The sequence below is a fragment of the Prinia subflava genome, chromosome 22, assembly GCF_021018805.1.
Source record: "Prinia subflava isolate CZ2003 ecotype Zambia chromosome 22, Cam_Psub_1.2, whole genome shotgun sequence".
Taxonomy (NCBI): Eukaryota; Metazoa; Chordata; class Aves; order Passeriformes; family Cisticolidae; genus Prinia; species Prinia subflava.
The window spans coordinates 2,239,387-2,255,925 of record NC_086268.1 but is presented as its reverse complement, the minus strand read 5'-3'; positions in this window follow the sequence as shown (position 1 = coordinate 2,255,925).

Sequence of the window (16,539 nt, the reverse complement as noted above, 5' to 3'; positions counted from 1 at the left end):
AACATTTTAATTAACATTTTTAATGCGGGGAGGTGGATGAAATGAGCTTTTCTTGGTCTCTTCCCACCCCAATTATCCCATGGTTCCCTAAGGAAAAGGCTGATGGGTTTCCCTGGCCCATGTGGGGTGCAGGGGACACTGGGACACCCCAAGGGGCTCTCAGGACAGGGCTCAGTGACACCCCAGGGTGGCTCAGAGTGAAGGCAGCAGTGACAGCTCCTTGTGGGGCCTGGAGCACGGAACCAGCAGGGTTTGGGTTGGGCTGGAGCCTGAAGGTGACCCCATGGCAAACCCTGCAGTGGGCAGGGGGGCCACCGGCCAGGCTGGGATACTGGGGCAGGAGGTGGCTCCAGGGCAGTGCCAGGGTGGAACCTGGGGACAGGAGGAGGCTCCAGGACTCATCCTGGGGACAAGAGGAGGCTCCAGGATCAATCCTGGGACAGGAGGTGGCTCCAGGACTCGCCCTGGGGACGGGAGGTGGCTCCAGGACTGGCCCTGGGACAGGAGGTGGCTCCATGGACAATTCCAGGGTGGATCGCAGGGGCAGGCAGCAGCTCTGGGGTCATTCCTGGGTCCAGTCCAGGGCAGGAGGTGGCTCCATGGACAGTCCCAGAACGGACCCCGGGAACAGGAGGTGGCTCAGGGCTGTTCTGTGGATCAGTCCCGGGGGCAGGAGGGTCTCAGGGTGGGTCCTGGGGCAGAAGGTGGCTCGGAATCAGTCCCAGGGACAATCCCAGGGGGTGTGGTGAGTCCCTGGACAATCCCAGGGGGATGTGGTGGGTCCAGTCCCAGGGACAATCCTGGGGACAGTCCCAGGTGGACGTGGTGGGTCTCTAGAGGATGTGGTGGGTCCCTGGATAATCCCAGGGACAATCCCAGGGACAATCCCAGGGACAATCTCAGGGGAATGTGGTGGATCCAATCCCAGGGACAATTCCAGGGGGCTGTGGCAGCTCTCTAGACAGTCCCAGGGGATGTGGTGGCTCCCTGGACAGTCCCAGGGACAATCCTGGGGACAATCCCAGGGACAGTCCCAGAAGATGTGGTGGCTCCCTGGACAGTCCTGGGGGATGTGGTGGGTCCCTGGAGGATGTGGTGGGTCCCTGGACAATCCCAGGGACAATCCTGGGGACAATCCCAGGGGATGTGGTGGGTCCCTGGAGGATGTGGTGGGTCCCTGGACAATCCCAGGGACAATCCCGGGGACAATCCCAGGGGGATGTGGTGGGTCTCTAGAGGATGTGGTGGCTCCCTGGACAGTCCCAGGGGATGTGGTGGGTCCCTGGATAGTCCCAGGGACAATCCCAGGGACAATCCCGGGGACAATCCCAGGGGGATGTGGTGGGTCTCTAGAGGATGTGGTGGGTCCCTGGACAATCCCAGGGGATGTGGTGATCCCGGGACAGTCCCAGGACAGTCGCGGGGCTGTGGCGGCTCGGGGCCGGTCCCGGGTCGCTGCCGCCTGCAGGTGTCAGCGCTCCGCCGCTGCATCCCCGCCGCCACCGGGAATTCCGGCCGCTCTCACCGCATCCATCGCTTTTCCCCCTCCAAACCAGCAAAACCCGGCTGTGACCCCCATCCCAGCCAGCCCCTGCTCCACCTCGGGCTTCCCAATCGCGACAATGCCCAGGGAAATGTCACCACCCGGGCACAGACTCTGCTCGGGTGCAAATTCCCTGGAATTTCCAGCTGAGGATCAAGGCAGCCTCTTCCAAAACATTTTTTCTCTCTCATAATCCATTCAGCTCACTCAACCACTTGACTTCAGTCACCAGAGCAACGCAAGCCACTGTTTTATCTTTGTACATATTAACGATAAAGTTTTAAAATGAGCAATCCTTCAGAGGCATAAACAAGAATTACAAAATCTAATTGCTTGTGAACCTTTAAATTCTCGCAATCTTTTATAATGACATAAATTTGCCACTCTCTTGCACAAAGATAACACGGAGATAAAGTGTTTGGATTTGCTAATTAGCAAACATAAAACGCAGGGACGAGGTCTTAATGAAACTATTGGGATGTTCAATCAAAGCAATGATAGCTCCTGAATTTTCATTGCCAGGCCTCAGATCTTTGGGCTTTTAGCTCTTCAGGCTGCAGACCTGGAGAGAGCTCCTTGCAGGTTAGTATTTCCCTTAACCTGCAAAAAACCAGCCCAGCACTTAAGCCATTAATGCATGGACAGTTGTGGTAATTAATTTGCACATTTTAGTGCTTTTAAACTAATAATCTTACACTCTGCCATCAGCCACCTATCTAGACCTGGAGCAGTAAAGCTCCTTATATATGAGAGCAATGAAGGGTGAATAGTTTGTCCTTTCTGTTTGTTATTGCCGGGCCTTCAGTGTTTTATAAATAAGAGTTTTAATGTTGTAAACGTGAGTTTTCAACACTTTCCCCTGAGAAGTCGGGCAGCATCAGGACAGGGATGGATCAAGAGGAGCAGTTGGCACTGCTGCTCCTGAACCCCCTGCTCTGGGCTGTGTTTTGGGGAGGATTTACAGCAAATTCTGTCAAACTCTGCCTCTGAGTGTCTGTTTACTCAATCCCAGTCAATGTCCCCGTGGCTGGCACCCCAAACCTGCTCCAGTCTGGCTTTGATGAGCTCTAGGAAGAGCTTGACAAGTCCTAGGTGCCCCCAAGCCCTGCTGAAGCTGAGCTAAACATCCAATAAAACCCCAAGGCTCGCTTGGGTTTGCTTTGCTTTTCTGCTCAGCACCCCTGCATCACTCAGCAGCAGCTCGGGGGGATTTTATTCAGAATAATTTTATTCAGCCCAGAGGGTCTCTGCAGCTCAGGCCCCACAGCTCAGCTCTGAGGACACCCTCAGAAGGGGTTTCTGTGGGATTCTTGTCCCCAAACCCCCAGCAGGAGTTTGTCACTCTGCCCCTCCCTGCCCCAGCACTCTGATAAGCCCCATCACCCTCTCCCTGCCTGTCAGGAGCAGGAAATCTCCTTAACAGGGAACCTTTAAAGGCCACAGCCTGCCCTTGTGTGCCCTTTACGTGGAGCTCCCTACAAAGGGAAGATTTACTTCCCATTTTCTGCTCCTGCTCGGCTCCTCCAGGGGACGACAGTTCCACAGCCCTGCTCTCCTTGCTGCTTATGGATTCTGGGAGTTCTTTGCCATTGCAAATCCTGGAGGATTTAATATCCACTCTGTAATCTACTGGCACCAACAGGCATTATCTAACTAAACCTTAAATTGAAAATGCTCTTCTTTCCATTCTCCCCGAGCCGCGCTGAAAAGGACGGGCTCGCCGAGCCCTGTGTAATTTAGTCTCACTCTAATTAAAATCCAGCAGGCAGCTCTGCCTGCTCAGCCACAAGTGTCACAGGCGTGTCAGGACCTGTGTGGAGCTGGGACAGCAGTGCCAGCCCGACTCTGCCAGGTCAAACCTGACTCTTTCCCATCTCCCGGGCACCAAATGCTGAGTTCTGTTCTTTATTTTGTTTTGACTCTGACTCTGCCAGGTCAAACCTGACTCTTTCCCATCTCCCGGGCACCAAATGCTGAGTTCTGTTCTTTATTTTGTTTTGACTCTGCTGGGTCAGACCTGCCTCTCTCCCATCTCCCAGGCACCAAGTGCTGAGTTCTGTTCTTTATTTTGCTCTGGTCAGCCGATTTTGGGAACGGGAATTGAGCAGCATCCTCAGAACCTCCCTCCACCCTCAGCTGGGCTTGCAGAGGTGAGCACCAGCAATATTTATGATTTCTGGTTTTATTAGGGGAGGAAAAAAGGGAATCTCAGTCCTAGGCAAGGCTGTTGTGTGTCCCAGGTTTCCACATGGATCAATCCCCTCTGACACCCTGCAAACAGAGAATTCCGGGGGGTGAAAATCAGCAAGGTGCAAGCACAGAGGCAGAGGGGAGGCAGAGCAAGGCCAGCTGCTGCAGGAGCACATCTGGCAGGAGCACATCTGGCAGGAGCACATCTGGCAGGAGCACATCTGGCTGGAGCACCCCAGATGTGGAGGAGCTGCCTTTGGGGGCTCCCATCAGTCAGCACTTGGCTTATGGCCCTAATTAAAGCCACTTTTAGCACTTTGAAATCCTCTTTACCACATCCCTGAGGTGGCTGCCCCTCAGCACAACAGCACCAGCGTCTCTGCTGAATGGATTTTCCCCATTTTACAACCAAAGGGATCAGAAACACAGAGAAAATGGGGTTTTCTTAAGGAAAAGGAGTTTGGAGCAAGGCAGGACCATGAGGAGAAGAATATTTTTCAGGGATGGGGCAGCCACAGCTTCTCTGATCAACCTGAGCCAGGGCCTCAGCACCCTCACAGTAAAGATTTCTTTTTTTCTAACATCCAGTTAAAAACCTCTCTCTGTTCTGGCAACCTTGGCCTAGGCAAAACATAGTTAATAATTCTAATATTTTATGTGTGGATGCTTCAGAGAGGAGATGGAATAACACACACGATGAAAGGAGCAGAGGAAGCCAAACAGAATAATGCATTTTCTGAAAAAAAAAAAAAAAGTATGAGCAAATGAAATTTTTCCCTGCTGAAACACTTATTATTTGATATACTTAGAAGAAAAATAATTTCAGGGAGAAGTAATGATTGAATATTCCCAAATCCATTTGCTTCTGCTAAAAGAACAGCTGCACTGAAGGAGAGGGAAATAATCAAGAACAAAAATCTGATCCTGGCATCCTCTCATGTTCACTAGGCATGAGGGACTCCTGCCCTTCACAACTAACACAGGAACTTTGCATTTTCATCACCCACAGAAATTATTACTCCTTGTTTGAACCTCTCCACGTGCCCCAATTCCATCACTTCTGAGGCAGCCAGTTTGACTGGAATATAGAGAATTAAATAAGGACAGAGGGCTGGTGAAATATCAGAATATCTGGAGGTGTCCAAGGCCAGCATGGACCTGCTTTAATGGAAGATTTCTCATTTATCTGAGCCAGGACAATTCTGGTTTCCCCCAAGATAAACTCCCTCCATTACCTCAGGATGAAACTCCTCAGCCTGCAGGGAAAAAATAACATTTCCCACCCTGAACCAGCCAGGTTCAAAGCTGTGTTGTGATGCTTTATTATTATTATTATTATTATTATTATTATTATTATTATTATTATTATTATTATTATTTTAGGTGTCAGCAGCACAGGGCATCCCTTTTTCTCAGCTGCTGGTAGATAAAAGTGGCCGGGCAGCTGAGCTGTGCCCATTATTAGGATTATTTTAAGGTAATATCTTTTCATTCTGTAGATTCTGTAGATCAGAGTGTGCACAGCCACAGTGGCTTGGCTAATGAGGGGTAATTTGTTAAAGGAGCAATTATTTCATTAAGTAGCCCCTACTTTCCCTGGTATAAGGAGGGGGGAAGCCCACAGCTCCTGCCACTTGAGGCAAAGAAAAATTTCTCCTTTTCTGCTCTTTGCAAAGTCACGGAGCAACACAAACTAACGCACAGAAATTGGGCGGTTTTACCCCAAAAGAGACGTGGTGGTCAAACATTTGGGGGAGACTTTTCAGAACCTTTCTCAGGGAAGGCATCAGCAGCAAATTTGGGACTCCAGAGAGGTGTGAAAGGCACAGGAGAAAAGCAGTGCCAGATGTTGAGGGACCCTAAAAACAGAATTGGAGTTCCTGCATTTCCTTTTCTAAAGGACTGCCAGAGTTATATGACATTAAATGGAATAAAATTCACTAAACAACAACAACCACTGGTAAAGAAATGCCACCCAACATAATTATGGCCAGTTCGTGGCTTCTGCATGGAATCCCCTTTTAATTCCATGAATTTTCCCTGGATGGAATTCTGCCACGGAGAAAACACAGCCATGGGGCAAAAGCTTCCAGCTGAAAGGATGTTTTGTCTTAAAAAAAAAAAATCATTATGATTATTATGATTGTTATTATATTTATATTTATATTTATATTTATATTTATATTTATATTTATATTTATATTTATATTTATATTTATATTTATATTTATATTTATATTTATATTTATATTTATATTTATATTTATATTAGTATTATTAGTATTATTAGTATTATTAGTATTATTAGTATTATTAGTATTATTAGTATTATTATTTCTTTTGGGCTGTCTGGTCCCTGGTGGGCTGGAGAGGCTGAGCTGGAGCTCCAGCAGTGGAGAAACCCTTCGGAGCAAGGCTCTGCTCCCTCTCCAAGGATAATTTCAAGTCTGTGTTTCAGGCAGGAAGGGAAGGATGCTTTTATTCAAAGCAGCCGGGCTCAGAGTTCAGGGAAGGGGATGAAACGGGATCGTGGTTCTGGGAGATGTTGGGATTTGAGAGGAGCTGGCACTTGGCACACCACGAATTACAGAGGGCAATTTGGGCTAAAAACGCTCTGACCCATCCTAAATCAGTTCCTCAGAGCCTCCCCTGAGGGCCCACAGCAATTTCCTGCAGCTTTTCCTCCAAGGCCAGGCTCTCCTCCAGCCTCTGCACAGGCTGTTCTGCGGCTCTCAGGCGGGGATTGCATTACCAGGAGCCCGCGTTGCTTTTTTCTCTGCCACTCAGGGCATCACAAATTCTCCTTTCCTGCCACAGAGCACAAACCCCTGCCTGGGGCTGTGCTTTCAGCAGCCTGCAAAGCCCTGAGCCCCTCATGAGGCTGATGGCAATGTCCAGATCCCAACAGAAGGGATATTTATCCATTTTCTGTGGACATTTATCCATTTTCTGTGGACATTTATCCATTTTCTGCGGGCAGCACTCATTAAACTCTTCTTGCCTGGCATTTCTAGTTCTACTTATTAAAAAAAAAACCAAAAACAAACAAACAAACCAACAAACTGAGCCGAAACAGAAAAACACAAAACAAAATGAAACAAAACAAAATAACCAAAAAAACCCCCAAAAACAAAACAAAACAAAATAACCCAAAAAAACACCCAAAAACAAAACAAAACAAAACAGAAAAACACAGAACAAAACAAAACAAAACAAAATAACCTGAAAAAACCCCCCAAGAAACAAAACAAAAACCAAACCAAAACAAAAAAACCTAACAAAAAAAAAAAAAAAAAAAAAAAAAAAAAAAATTAAAAAATCACCAAAAAAGCACAGCTTGTGTCCCTGCCTGGTTCCTTGGTGGATCTGCCCACATTTTGCACTGCTCAGACATTTCCCAGCCACTCCATGTTGATGTCAGAGCATCCCTGGCACCTTTTTTTCATTCCCCCCTCACATTCCTCTTAATTGATCAATGCTCACCTGCCCTCCCCATCTCCAGCACATTGGAAAAACAAAGCCCTGCTTTGATTTCCGTGGCATTTCCCCCCCTTTCCTAAGAGATCAAACCCCCCAGTCCCAGCAGCAAATCAAGAAATCCTGCAGTACAAATAACTGAAAATATTTTTTTTTTACAATAGTCATCCTGGTATTTACATATTTGCTCCCAGTCTCCCCATCTAATTAGGCTCTGAATCCCATTTTCACTTCTGCTGGCAGAGAGCTCCATTGTTTCCCTGGTTTGGGGCTGTGGCTGACTGGAATGCTGTGGAATAATCCCATTTATGCCTCTGGTGGAGGAGGAGGCAAAAATCTGAATGCTCCAGTCGGTGTTTGCAAAAGCAGACGAGGGCCCAGGTAATTTTAATTCAGTTTATACCACAGAACATCCATGAGTTCAAACAGGGGGCAAACACCAACCACCTGAGTGAATTAATTTTTGAATTAGAGATTGAAGATCTTTGTTTGAAAATCTTTTCCAGAAGAGGCAGGAACTAGGAGATGACAATGGCACACCAGGAGAAATTCCTGGGCACTGAAATCAAATCCACCACTGGCAAAAAAAAAAAGAAAAAGAAAAAAAAATCTGGGGATGAAAGAGAAAAACATCAGAAAAAATGACAACAGCAGAGGCAGGAGGAGCTTTTCCAGCAGGTTCTGCAGGGACCTGGATTATCCTCCCAGTGAGAGCTGGAGTTTGCTGCTGCTCCATCCCAGGAGCAGCCGTGGAATCTCCATCCTCCTCCAGGCCCATTGGGAATTCAGGGAATTCAGCAGAAAGGTTTGGATGTGTGGTTTGTAACAACCGAGGCAAGGAACAGCAGCAATTCTTTGTTTGGGCTTTCCCCTTTAGTCTGGAACCCCAAAAATCGACTCAGTCCCAACCCATCCCTCCCAAAAATTCTGTTTTTCCCTGTCTGTCAGGCTTAGTGCTGTGGCACCTCGCCAGGTAAATGAATTTAACCCCTCTTTTTGCATTTAAATGATTTAGGTTTGGCTAAGGGCAAAAGGGAAGGGGAGAGGAAAAGCTGTGAGAAGACAGCAGGGAAAGGAAACCATCTGAGAAGATGGGAATTGGGAATTTTATCCTCATTGCCTCTTTCCCTGGGAAGGAGAACATCTCCTGGTTCATGGGGTGAGGAAATGCCTCTGCCATTCTTACCCTGTGGGATTAACTGAGCCTTTAGCAGGTACTCCTTGGAATTCCACCTTTTGGAATTCTCTTTTTGCCCGCAGCAGGGTCAAGAGCTGGCACAAAGCACAAACTCCAGGATTTTGCTGTTCCAGAAATAAACTTCAGCTGAGGATTTATCTGCTCTTGGTGGATGCCTCAGAAGAGCAGCCAAGAAGGAGCCCTGTGCACTGGCCCAAAGGGAGCTGGGAGCTAAAGACGGCTGAAAGCCACAGAAATTCTGGCTCCTGAGCCTTGCCCTGTTTGTTTTGTGAAATTTGGAGCCCAAATCACTTTGATTTTTGAGGTAGGAGATGCTCCAGGGATGTGCCTTGGATCAAGAGACCACAAAGCATTTCCACGTTGGAATCACCAGTGGCAGGTGAAGTTTGGGCTGCACTGACCCAAACCTGGAATTTACTAAAAGAATTTGACAGAAAACTCTCAGCCCTGGGGAGGTTGTGGTGGGCAGAGAAATTCTCCTTTTTTTCTGCTTTTCCTACCAATTTAAAGTTCACTTTCTGCCCCGCAAGTCTCCCTGAATTATTCTGAGCAGCGAGAGATGGGATGATCCTTGCTCAGTCTTTGCTACCTTTCCTTTGTGCTGGGAATTTTATTCCCAATTATCCACCTTTTCCCCATAAATTGGGATCTTGCTGACCCCTAAACAAGGAAAAAAAAAAAAATCATAATATAGGAATCCTTGTGTATTTGGGGATTGTGAGGGCTTCAAGAAACACAAAGCCCTGAAATCCTGACCTCCTCTCCCACCGAGGGGATTGTAAAGGAGACAGCAGCATTAATTATTGATCCCAAATGGAATTAATAACGAAAGAACATTTACTACAGCTGATAAAAATGTTCTGTGCCAGATCCTTATCCCCGAGTCAGCCGCAGGAACAAGACAACAGTGACAAACAAGATGTGAATCCTCATTTTTCCCGAAGGAGAAAAAGAATCCAGGAGCTGCTGAGGACACGGAGTGAGATTCCATGGGGGAAGGAAAGTTGGGATCAGGAGAGGCTGTGCAGGCCCTGTTACTGCTGGGACAGTCGTCCCCATATCCAGTGGGAATTTGGGATTTTGGGGTGTGCTTTGCTGAGCTTCCAGGAGGAAACTCCCTGAATCCCATCCCAGATAATTCCTGAATCCCATACCAGATAATTCCTGAATCCCATCCCAGATAATTCCTGAATCCCATCCCAGATAATTCCTGAATCCCATCCCAGATAATTCCTGAATCCCATCCCAGATAATTCCTGAATGCCATTCCAGATAATTCCTGACTGTCTTGGCCAAACAGGTTCAGTTATTCCTTATCCCAGCCCATCAAACCTATCACTGAAGGAGTGATATATTCCCAAATATTCCCTTCCTCCAAGCCTTCTTGCCCTGCTGGGGTGATCCAGTGCCAGCTCACAAATTCCTGAATCTCATCCCAGATAATTCCTGAATCCCATCCCAGACAATTCCCAGCTGTTCTGGCCAAAATTCCTGAATCCCAGCCCATCAAACCTACCACTCAAGGAGTGATATATTCCCAAATATTCCCTTCCTCCAAGCTTTCATGCACTGCTGGGGTGATCCAGTGACAGCTCACAAATTCCTGAATCCCATCTCAAATAATTCCTGAATCCCACCCCAAATAATTCCCAGCTGTCCTGGCCAAACTGACCCATTTATTCCTTATCCCAGCCCATCAAACCTCCCAAAAACTGCCCACCCCACCTGTCCTCACTTCACTTTTCTCCTTCTTCCCTCCCTTTTCCAGCACAGAAACCACGGAGAGCACCACTGGAGGGCCCACGAGTTGTTTGAAGGAGTCTATCCTATATTTGCCACCCCCCGGAGTTAAAATATAATGAGCTCTATAAATAATAAATAAATCAGCAATTCTTTTTCATGTCTTTGGAAAGGCTATTCTCTAAGGCTACACAGCTTTTAGAATTTTTAATGGCACTGCAAGGCTTGGGGTGGTGGGGGGAGCCAGAGAGTTTTTCTTTTTGATTTTAAAGATAAACACATGATTCATGGAGGTGAAGCTTTAAGAAAAGCCAAAAAAAAAAGAGAAAAGAAATCAAGGAAAGCTGATGAAATCATCTTTTTTCAGTTCAGTGAAAAGACAGTGGGGAAAAGTGGACTAAGTTTTGCTTGGAACCTCCGAAGAGAAAACATTTCCTCCCACCAGACAAACAGCTCGAGCTTTTTTAATGCATCTACACATGGCAATTTGAACAACTCCTCTACACTGACACAGTGCTTGAAAGGATGAGCTCAGTGTCTGACACATCCCCAAAAAGGGAGACACTGAATTAAATGGGAAGAGGAGATTGAGCTGTGCTTATTTATTTGTTTTTTGGGGTTTTTGGGGGGTTTTTGTTTTGGTTTTTTTTGGTGTTTGGGGTTTTTTTATGTTTGTTTTTGTTTTTGTGTTTGTTTGTTTGTTGTGGGTTTTTTTGGGTGTTTTTTTTTGGTGTTGGGACAACAGTTCAGATTGTCTTTAGGGTATTAATAACAGAAATCCCTCAAATCTGGAGGGATTAATACATTAGAAAAATTCAACTCAAACATCCTTGATGAAAACTACCACAGCTGAGTTGAGGAAGAGCAAAAAAACCTCCAAAATCACCCCCTTAGGTCCTGTCTCAGCAAATCCATCCCCGCCTGCTTCCTCCCTAATGAGGCGTTTTCCAACGCTGAGGAGAGAATTCCCTGTGGAATGGGAGCAGCAGAATGAGGATGTGCTGAAATTTATCCCCAGGAGAGGGGGAAAGGGATGGGAATTAAAGTAACTCACACAAACCTTGATATTTCCACTGGCTCTGCTCCCATCTCTCCCCCAAAAGGAGGAAAATCCCAAATCCAGAACCTGGGGTGGGTTGTGGAGGAAAAAATCCCCAAACTCTTCAGCTACCCCTGGTCCAGCAGAGTTTTATTTCTGTTTTCCCAAGAATCAGAGCAAACCCTCCAGAACAACATCAGTGTAATCAATGTGATTCAATGGCCACGAGAGGATGGCAGCACGGCCAAAGGGAGGAACAAAAGCAAGGGCAGGGGATTATTTTTGGATTTGTTTTGTTCTTCTGTCATTCCCTATCCATTTCCCCCCAGGGAAAATAGAAGTGGAACAGAATTCTTGGGCACTGCCAAGGAAAACCAAATTTCAGTTGAGCCTAAATAGCAGAGAGATACCCTGGATAAAATCTCTTTTCCCGAGGCAGTGGGAAATCCATCCCGAAGTTCTGACCCCAGCAAGGGGTGCCCAAGTTTCCTGTCAGTCAGATTTGGCTGCTTAATTACCTGTCTAATTACCTGGACATTGCCTGTCTAATTACCTGTCTAATTACCTGTTTAATTACCTGTCTAATTAGCTGTACCACTCTGGCAAGGCTGGATGGTGTGGGCAGCAATTTTGCTGTCCCAGGAAAAATCACAGAGCTGAGGCTTCCCTTGCATCTTTGGCACTGGAGGAGGCTCAAAACCAACACAGGACCAGCAGAGCACCTGAGACCTCCCAAACACTTCCCCATAAACCCTAATTAAGGGATTTTTTTAAAATTCTTTCTCATACCTGGATGAGAAGTGGGCTATTTCTGAGCCTGTATTTGTGGGATGAGTCATTTCCTGCCAATTTGGGAAAACCTGGGGTTTGCTTTGAAGGCGGGGAGGTTTTTCTTTCCGCAGAGTGAGGCGCTGGCAGGGGGGGTTTGTCTCAAATCGAGCTGTGTCTGCATTTTGGGTTGCCAGGCAGGTTCTTCCACAGTGATCAGGACTCAGAGCTGAGCAAACTTCGGGAAAAATCCCATTTTTTTTGGTCAGCATCTCCTGCTCTGCTCCAGCAGCCCCCTTGGTCTCACTTTAAATCTCCCATTGCTGTTCTGAAAGCTCTGAGATGTTCCCCCAGAGGCCAGACAAGAAATTCCCCCAGAGGCCAGACAAGAAAATAGGAATTGAAGGAAGATTAAAATGCTGATCTGGAGCTGCTAATGCCCCTCAGGACTTACACAAACACCCACTTGGAACCGGGTCCATCTGGATAACAGCAAGAATTGCTCAGGAGCAAACCCTGAAGGTTATGAGCACACCAGCCTCCTCTAGATCTCGGATTTTCTTTACTTTCACCCATTCCTTGGCCTGGGCATCACTTCCAGTCTCTGGCAGTGGTCACAGGGCTTTGGGCAGGTGAAAGGAACCCTGGATTTGGGGATTTTCCGAGCCACTGATGGGCTGGGGGAGCTCTGGGTGCTCTGGGGTGACACGTGCAGCCCCCACACCTCCCTGGCTCTGTCAGTGAAGGATCAAGCCAGGAATTCAGGGAGATTTTTAAACAGGATTGGACCAAAAGCCTGCAGAAACAGGGAGAGCTCCTCAGGAAAACAGGAAAATTCAGCTTTCACCTTTAAAAACATCAAAAATAAAGGACAGGGCTGTGCTGGGATTTATTTCTCCTGGCTGGGCTGTGCCCCCCAGCCCCTCACCAGCACTGCATTCATTGTCTCTGTTTCTTCAGCCTCCCTTCCAAGGAAAGGAGGGAGCTGAAGAAAGCCTGGGATGCCTTGGCAACCTGTTTGATCTCCCCTTTGATCCCTCCCCGGCCCGCTGCAGCATCAATTCCCACTTTGATCCTCGCCTTTCCTGCCTCTCCCCATTATCTGTCCTTCCCTCCGCAGGGACCGGATGATTTCCCACCAATTCCAGCTGCCCACATTCCTGAATTTCTCCTTTTTTCCTGCCAGGATCACCCTCCTCAGTGCCCGCAGCACTTTTGGGCTCACATCTGTGAAAAAGGCTTGTTGTGTGTGTGTGGCTCTACGCAGATATTTACTATATGCAATATGCTAGGTAGAAAAGTTATGCTGTATTAACATTTGAATAATATAGTAAATGTAGTTTTTAACATTAAGTTTTAGTAATAAAAGAATTGTGTGTAAGATATTTTCTTTAGCTCAAGAAAAGAAAAAACAAACAAACAAACAAAAAAAAACCCCAAAGATTAGAAGGGGGACTCTGGACAAACGGGTCTGTCTTAAGATAAAGATTGTATAATTTTGAAATTTTAGTCTTCAAAAAAGAGACATTCCTCCTGAAGAAAGCCCTTCTCTTTCCTAGCCTTTTTCTAGGAAAGAGGAAGGACAGTCCAGACTGCCTTTTTTTTCTTTACTCTTAGTGTCTCATTATTTGTCCTGTCTCTGAAAACTTTTTTTGAACTTGTATTAATTATTTTGTAACCAATTTTTATTCCTTATTAAATTTTCATAAATTTCAAAAGCGAGTTATTGGCATTTATCACAACATCCTTCTGAATTCCCGGATCAATCTCAGGTTCCAGCCCCTCGGCCATGAGGGGACACAAAATTTGATTGCTGCAATTAAATCTGGTGTGTAATTAGTGACCAAAGCGGCTGCTGGGATCTAATAACCACCCATGGATCAAATCCAGAGTTTTCCCACTCTGGGACCTTCCTTCAGTTCCTATTTTCTTGTCTGGCCTCTGGGGGAGCATCTCAGAGCTTTCAGAACAGCAATGGGAGATTTAAAGTGAGACCAAGGGGGCTGCTGGAGCAGAGCAGGAGATGCTGACCAAAAAAATGGGATTTTTCCCGAAGTTTGCTCAGCTCTGAGTCCTGATCACTGTGGAAGAACCTGCCTGGCAACCCAAAATTCAGTCTAAATTATATCTGAGAGCCGTGAGGGATCCTCCAAGCTCAGCCTTTTGAGAGCTGATTGCTCTCTGCCCCACCAGGGTCACAAAGGCCACACAAAAATGGAGCAACTTCTCAAATCCACCCTGCAATTCCTGCCCTTTCCATTTATCCCACTTTGCTTTATTTTTTTTTATTTTTTTTCATGATGTGGACAAGAGTTTCATTTGCTGATGGCACGGGAATCAATAGATAATGATGAATTCTCTGTGGCTCAGCAGCTGATTCCCAATCTTTTATCTGAGTTACTGCATCGATCCTTGGGAAAAAATGAATTGCAAATAAAAATACAAGGCAATTAAATGCTGGGCAATTAGCACTAAGCCTCGAGGAAAAAAATTACTTAAATATAAAGGGGAGAGCTCAGTAACCTGTTTTTACTCCTATTTTTTTGGAGGATATCAATCCTGATGTTAGGGAGAAGAAATATTTTTCTTAGGAGATGTTTTCCCCAGGAGGAAACACTTCCAGTTATCCACTGCTGACCTCGTCTCCATCGTCTGGAGCCATTTATTTGGGATTAAATACATTGTTTTGATAAATCAGTGGCTGGATCCTCTGTGGTTGTTTTTCTGGGAAGATCCCCAGGCTGGAACACCAAATTATCTCATCCAAAATCTGGAATAACCCCACTGGCTTCAATGGGAGAGGTGAAATTTGGGATCAATTCCTGCAGGGCGTCCTTCCAGCCTGGGATGTGCATCCAGGACAGGAGGTTTCAGTCTAAATTAAAATAAAACACCAATGGGAGCAGCACAAGAGAAAAGGGAGCACTTGGGATTCTGTTTGGAGTTAGAATGAGGAGAACAACAACAAAAAAAACCATAAAAAAAACCCCAAACCAGTTAAAATTAGTTTCATAAATCTCTTATCATTTACGATTTATGGATGTAGACAGGGAAAAGAAAGGGCCAGAGAAGGGAAAATTGGATTTAATGTTTGGAAATAAAAGCAAGGCATCCACCAAAGGCAGAGATGGTTTGGGATAGGCCAGGATTAACCCTTAGGCTGTGCCTGGAACACACTGAGCTGGTGTTACCCATGGAATACCCCGTTTGTAGGGGTTTATTCCCCAGCTCTGAGCCCCTGTGAGGGTGACAGTGACCTCCCAAATTCCATTTGATACAGAGAATCCAGGAGATGCTCAGGAACAAGATTTCCTGCACTCACAGCCAGGAATCTGGAATCACCCACCCCATCCCTCCTGAAATGTTCATTCAAACATTTCAAATGTTTGAAATGTTTTCAGAGCTCAAACCCTGCTCAGGACAGGGCTTTGCTGCAGCCCCGAGGGCGGGAGCGATGTGGACATTCCTGTGTTAGGAGAGATTAAAAACGTGAAGGGTTCAGGGAGGAGAGGAATAAAAGGTGGAGGCTGTGAGGTGATAAATGGCACGCTGGGGGCTCCTGGGTTTGCTTTCCATAAAAAAGAGATGCAATAACGCTAAAAGGGGATTCATTTGGAGCTGATAAAAGGAAATTTTCACACACAGAGCAATTAGGCAGTGGCAATCTAGCACGGACAGAGAGAACTGTCCCAAACCAGGAGCATTCCCAGAGGCAGAACATCTCCAGGACAAAGGATTTGGAGGGGATACAGCCTTGGAGAGAGCTCAGGAAAGTTGCCCCAAAGACTCACTTTCATCCCAGAGGGAATTTTCCCTGTCCACAGCAGCTTTTTGATGGAAGGGAATGACCCGGAATAATTTCTTGCCTGGCCACAGTGGCACTGACACCCTCAAAGTGCAGCCCTGGGTTGTGGCACTCATCGCTGGCAATGTGGTGACAGTGACAGAGGGAAAAATGTCCTAAACTCTGCTCCAGAGTGAAATAATCCAGCCTTACAGCTAAGAGAACCTCTGCCTGAAAACAAAATAATTAAAAAGAGTAATTACAATAAATTAAAGACATAAATAAATTAAATTACAATAAATTAAATTAAATAATTTAAAGTATTTTTACCTACTTCAAGTTCAGTCGCAGCAAGACCCAGCCTCAGTTTGGGGTGCCGGGTGAGCCTTCCCCAAACACCCACTGCAAAAATGGGCAATATTATTTCATAAAGTCCCAGAATGGTTTGAGGTGGAAAAAACCTCAAAGTTCATCCTGTTCCAACCCTTCCACTATCCCAGGTTGCTCCAACCTGGCCTTGGACACTTCCAGGATGGGGCAGGCACCCTGTGCCAGGGCCTCACCACCTTTATACTGAAATATTTCTTCCCAATATCCCACCTAAATCTAATTTCTCCAGTGCTATTTATTAGCAGAGCAGGCTCCTTTTATGCTGGAAATTGTGTGTTCACATGGGGAGATAAATGCTGTTGAAAAGCCCCTGTGATCTCAACTGGAATTAAGCACGATTGGGATAAGTAACAAACAAATGTAGGCAATGAAAGAAAATGGATAAAAGCACTTGAGATAAGAAGTGTCCA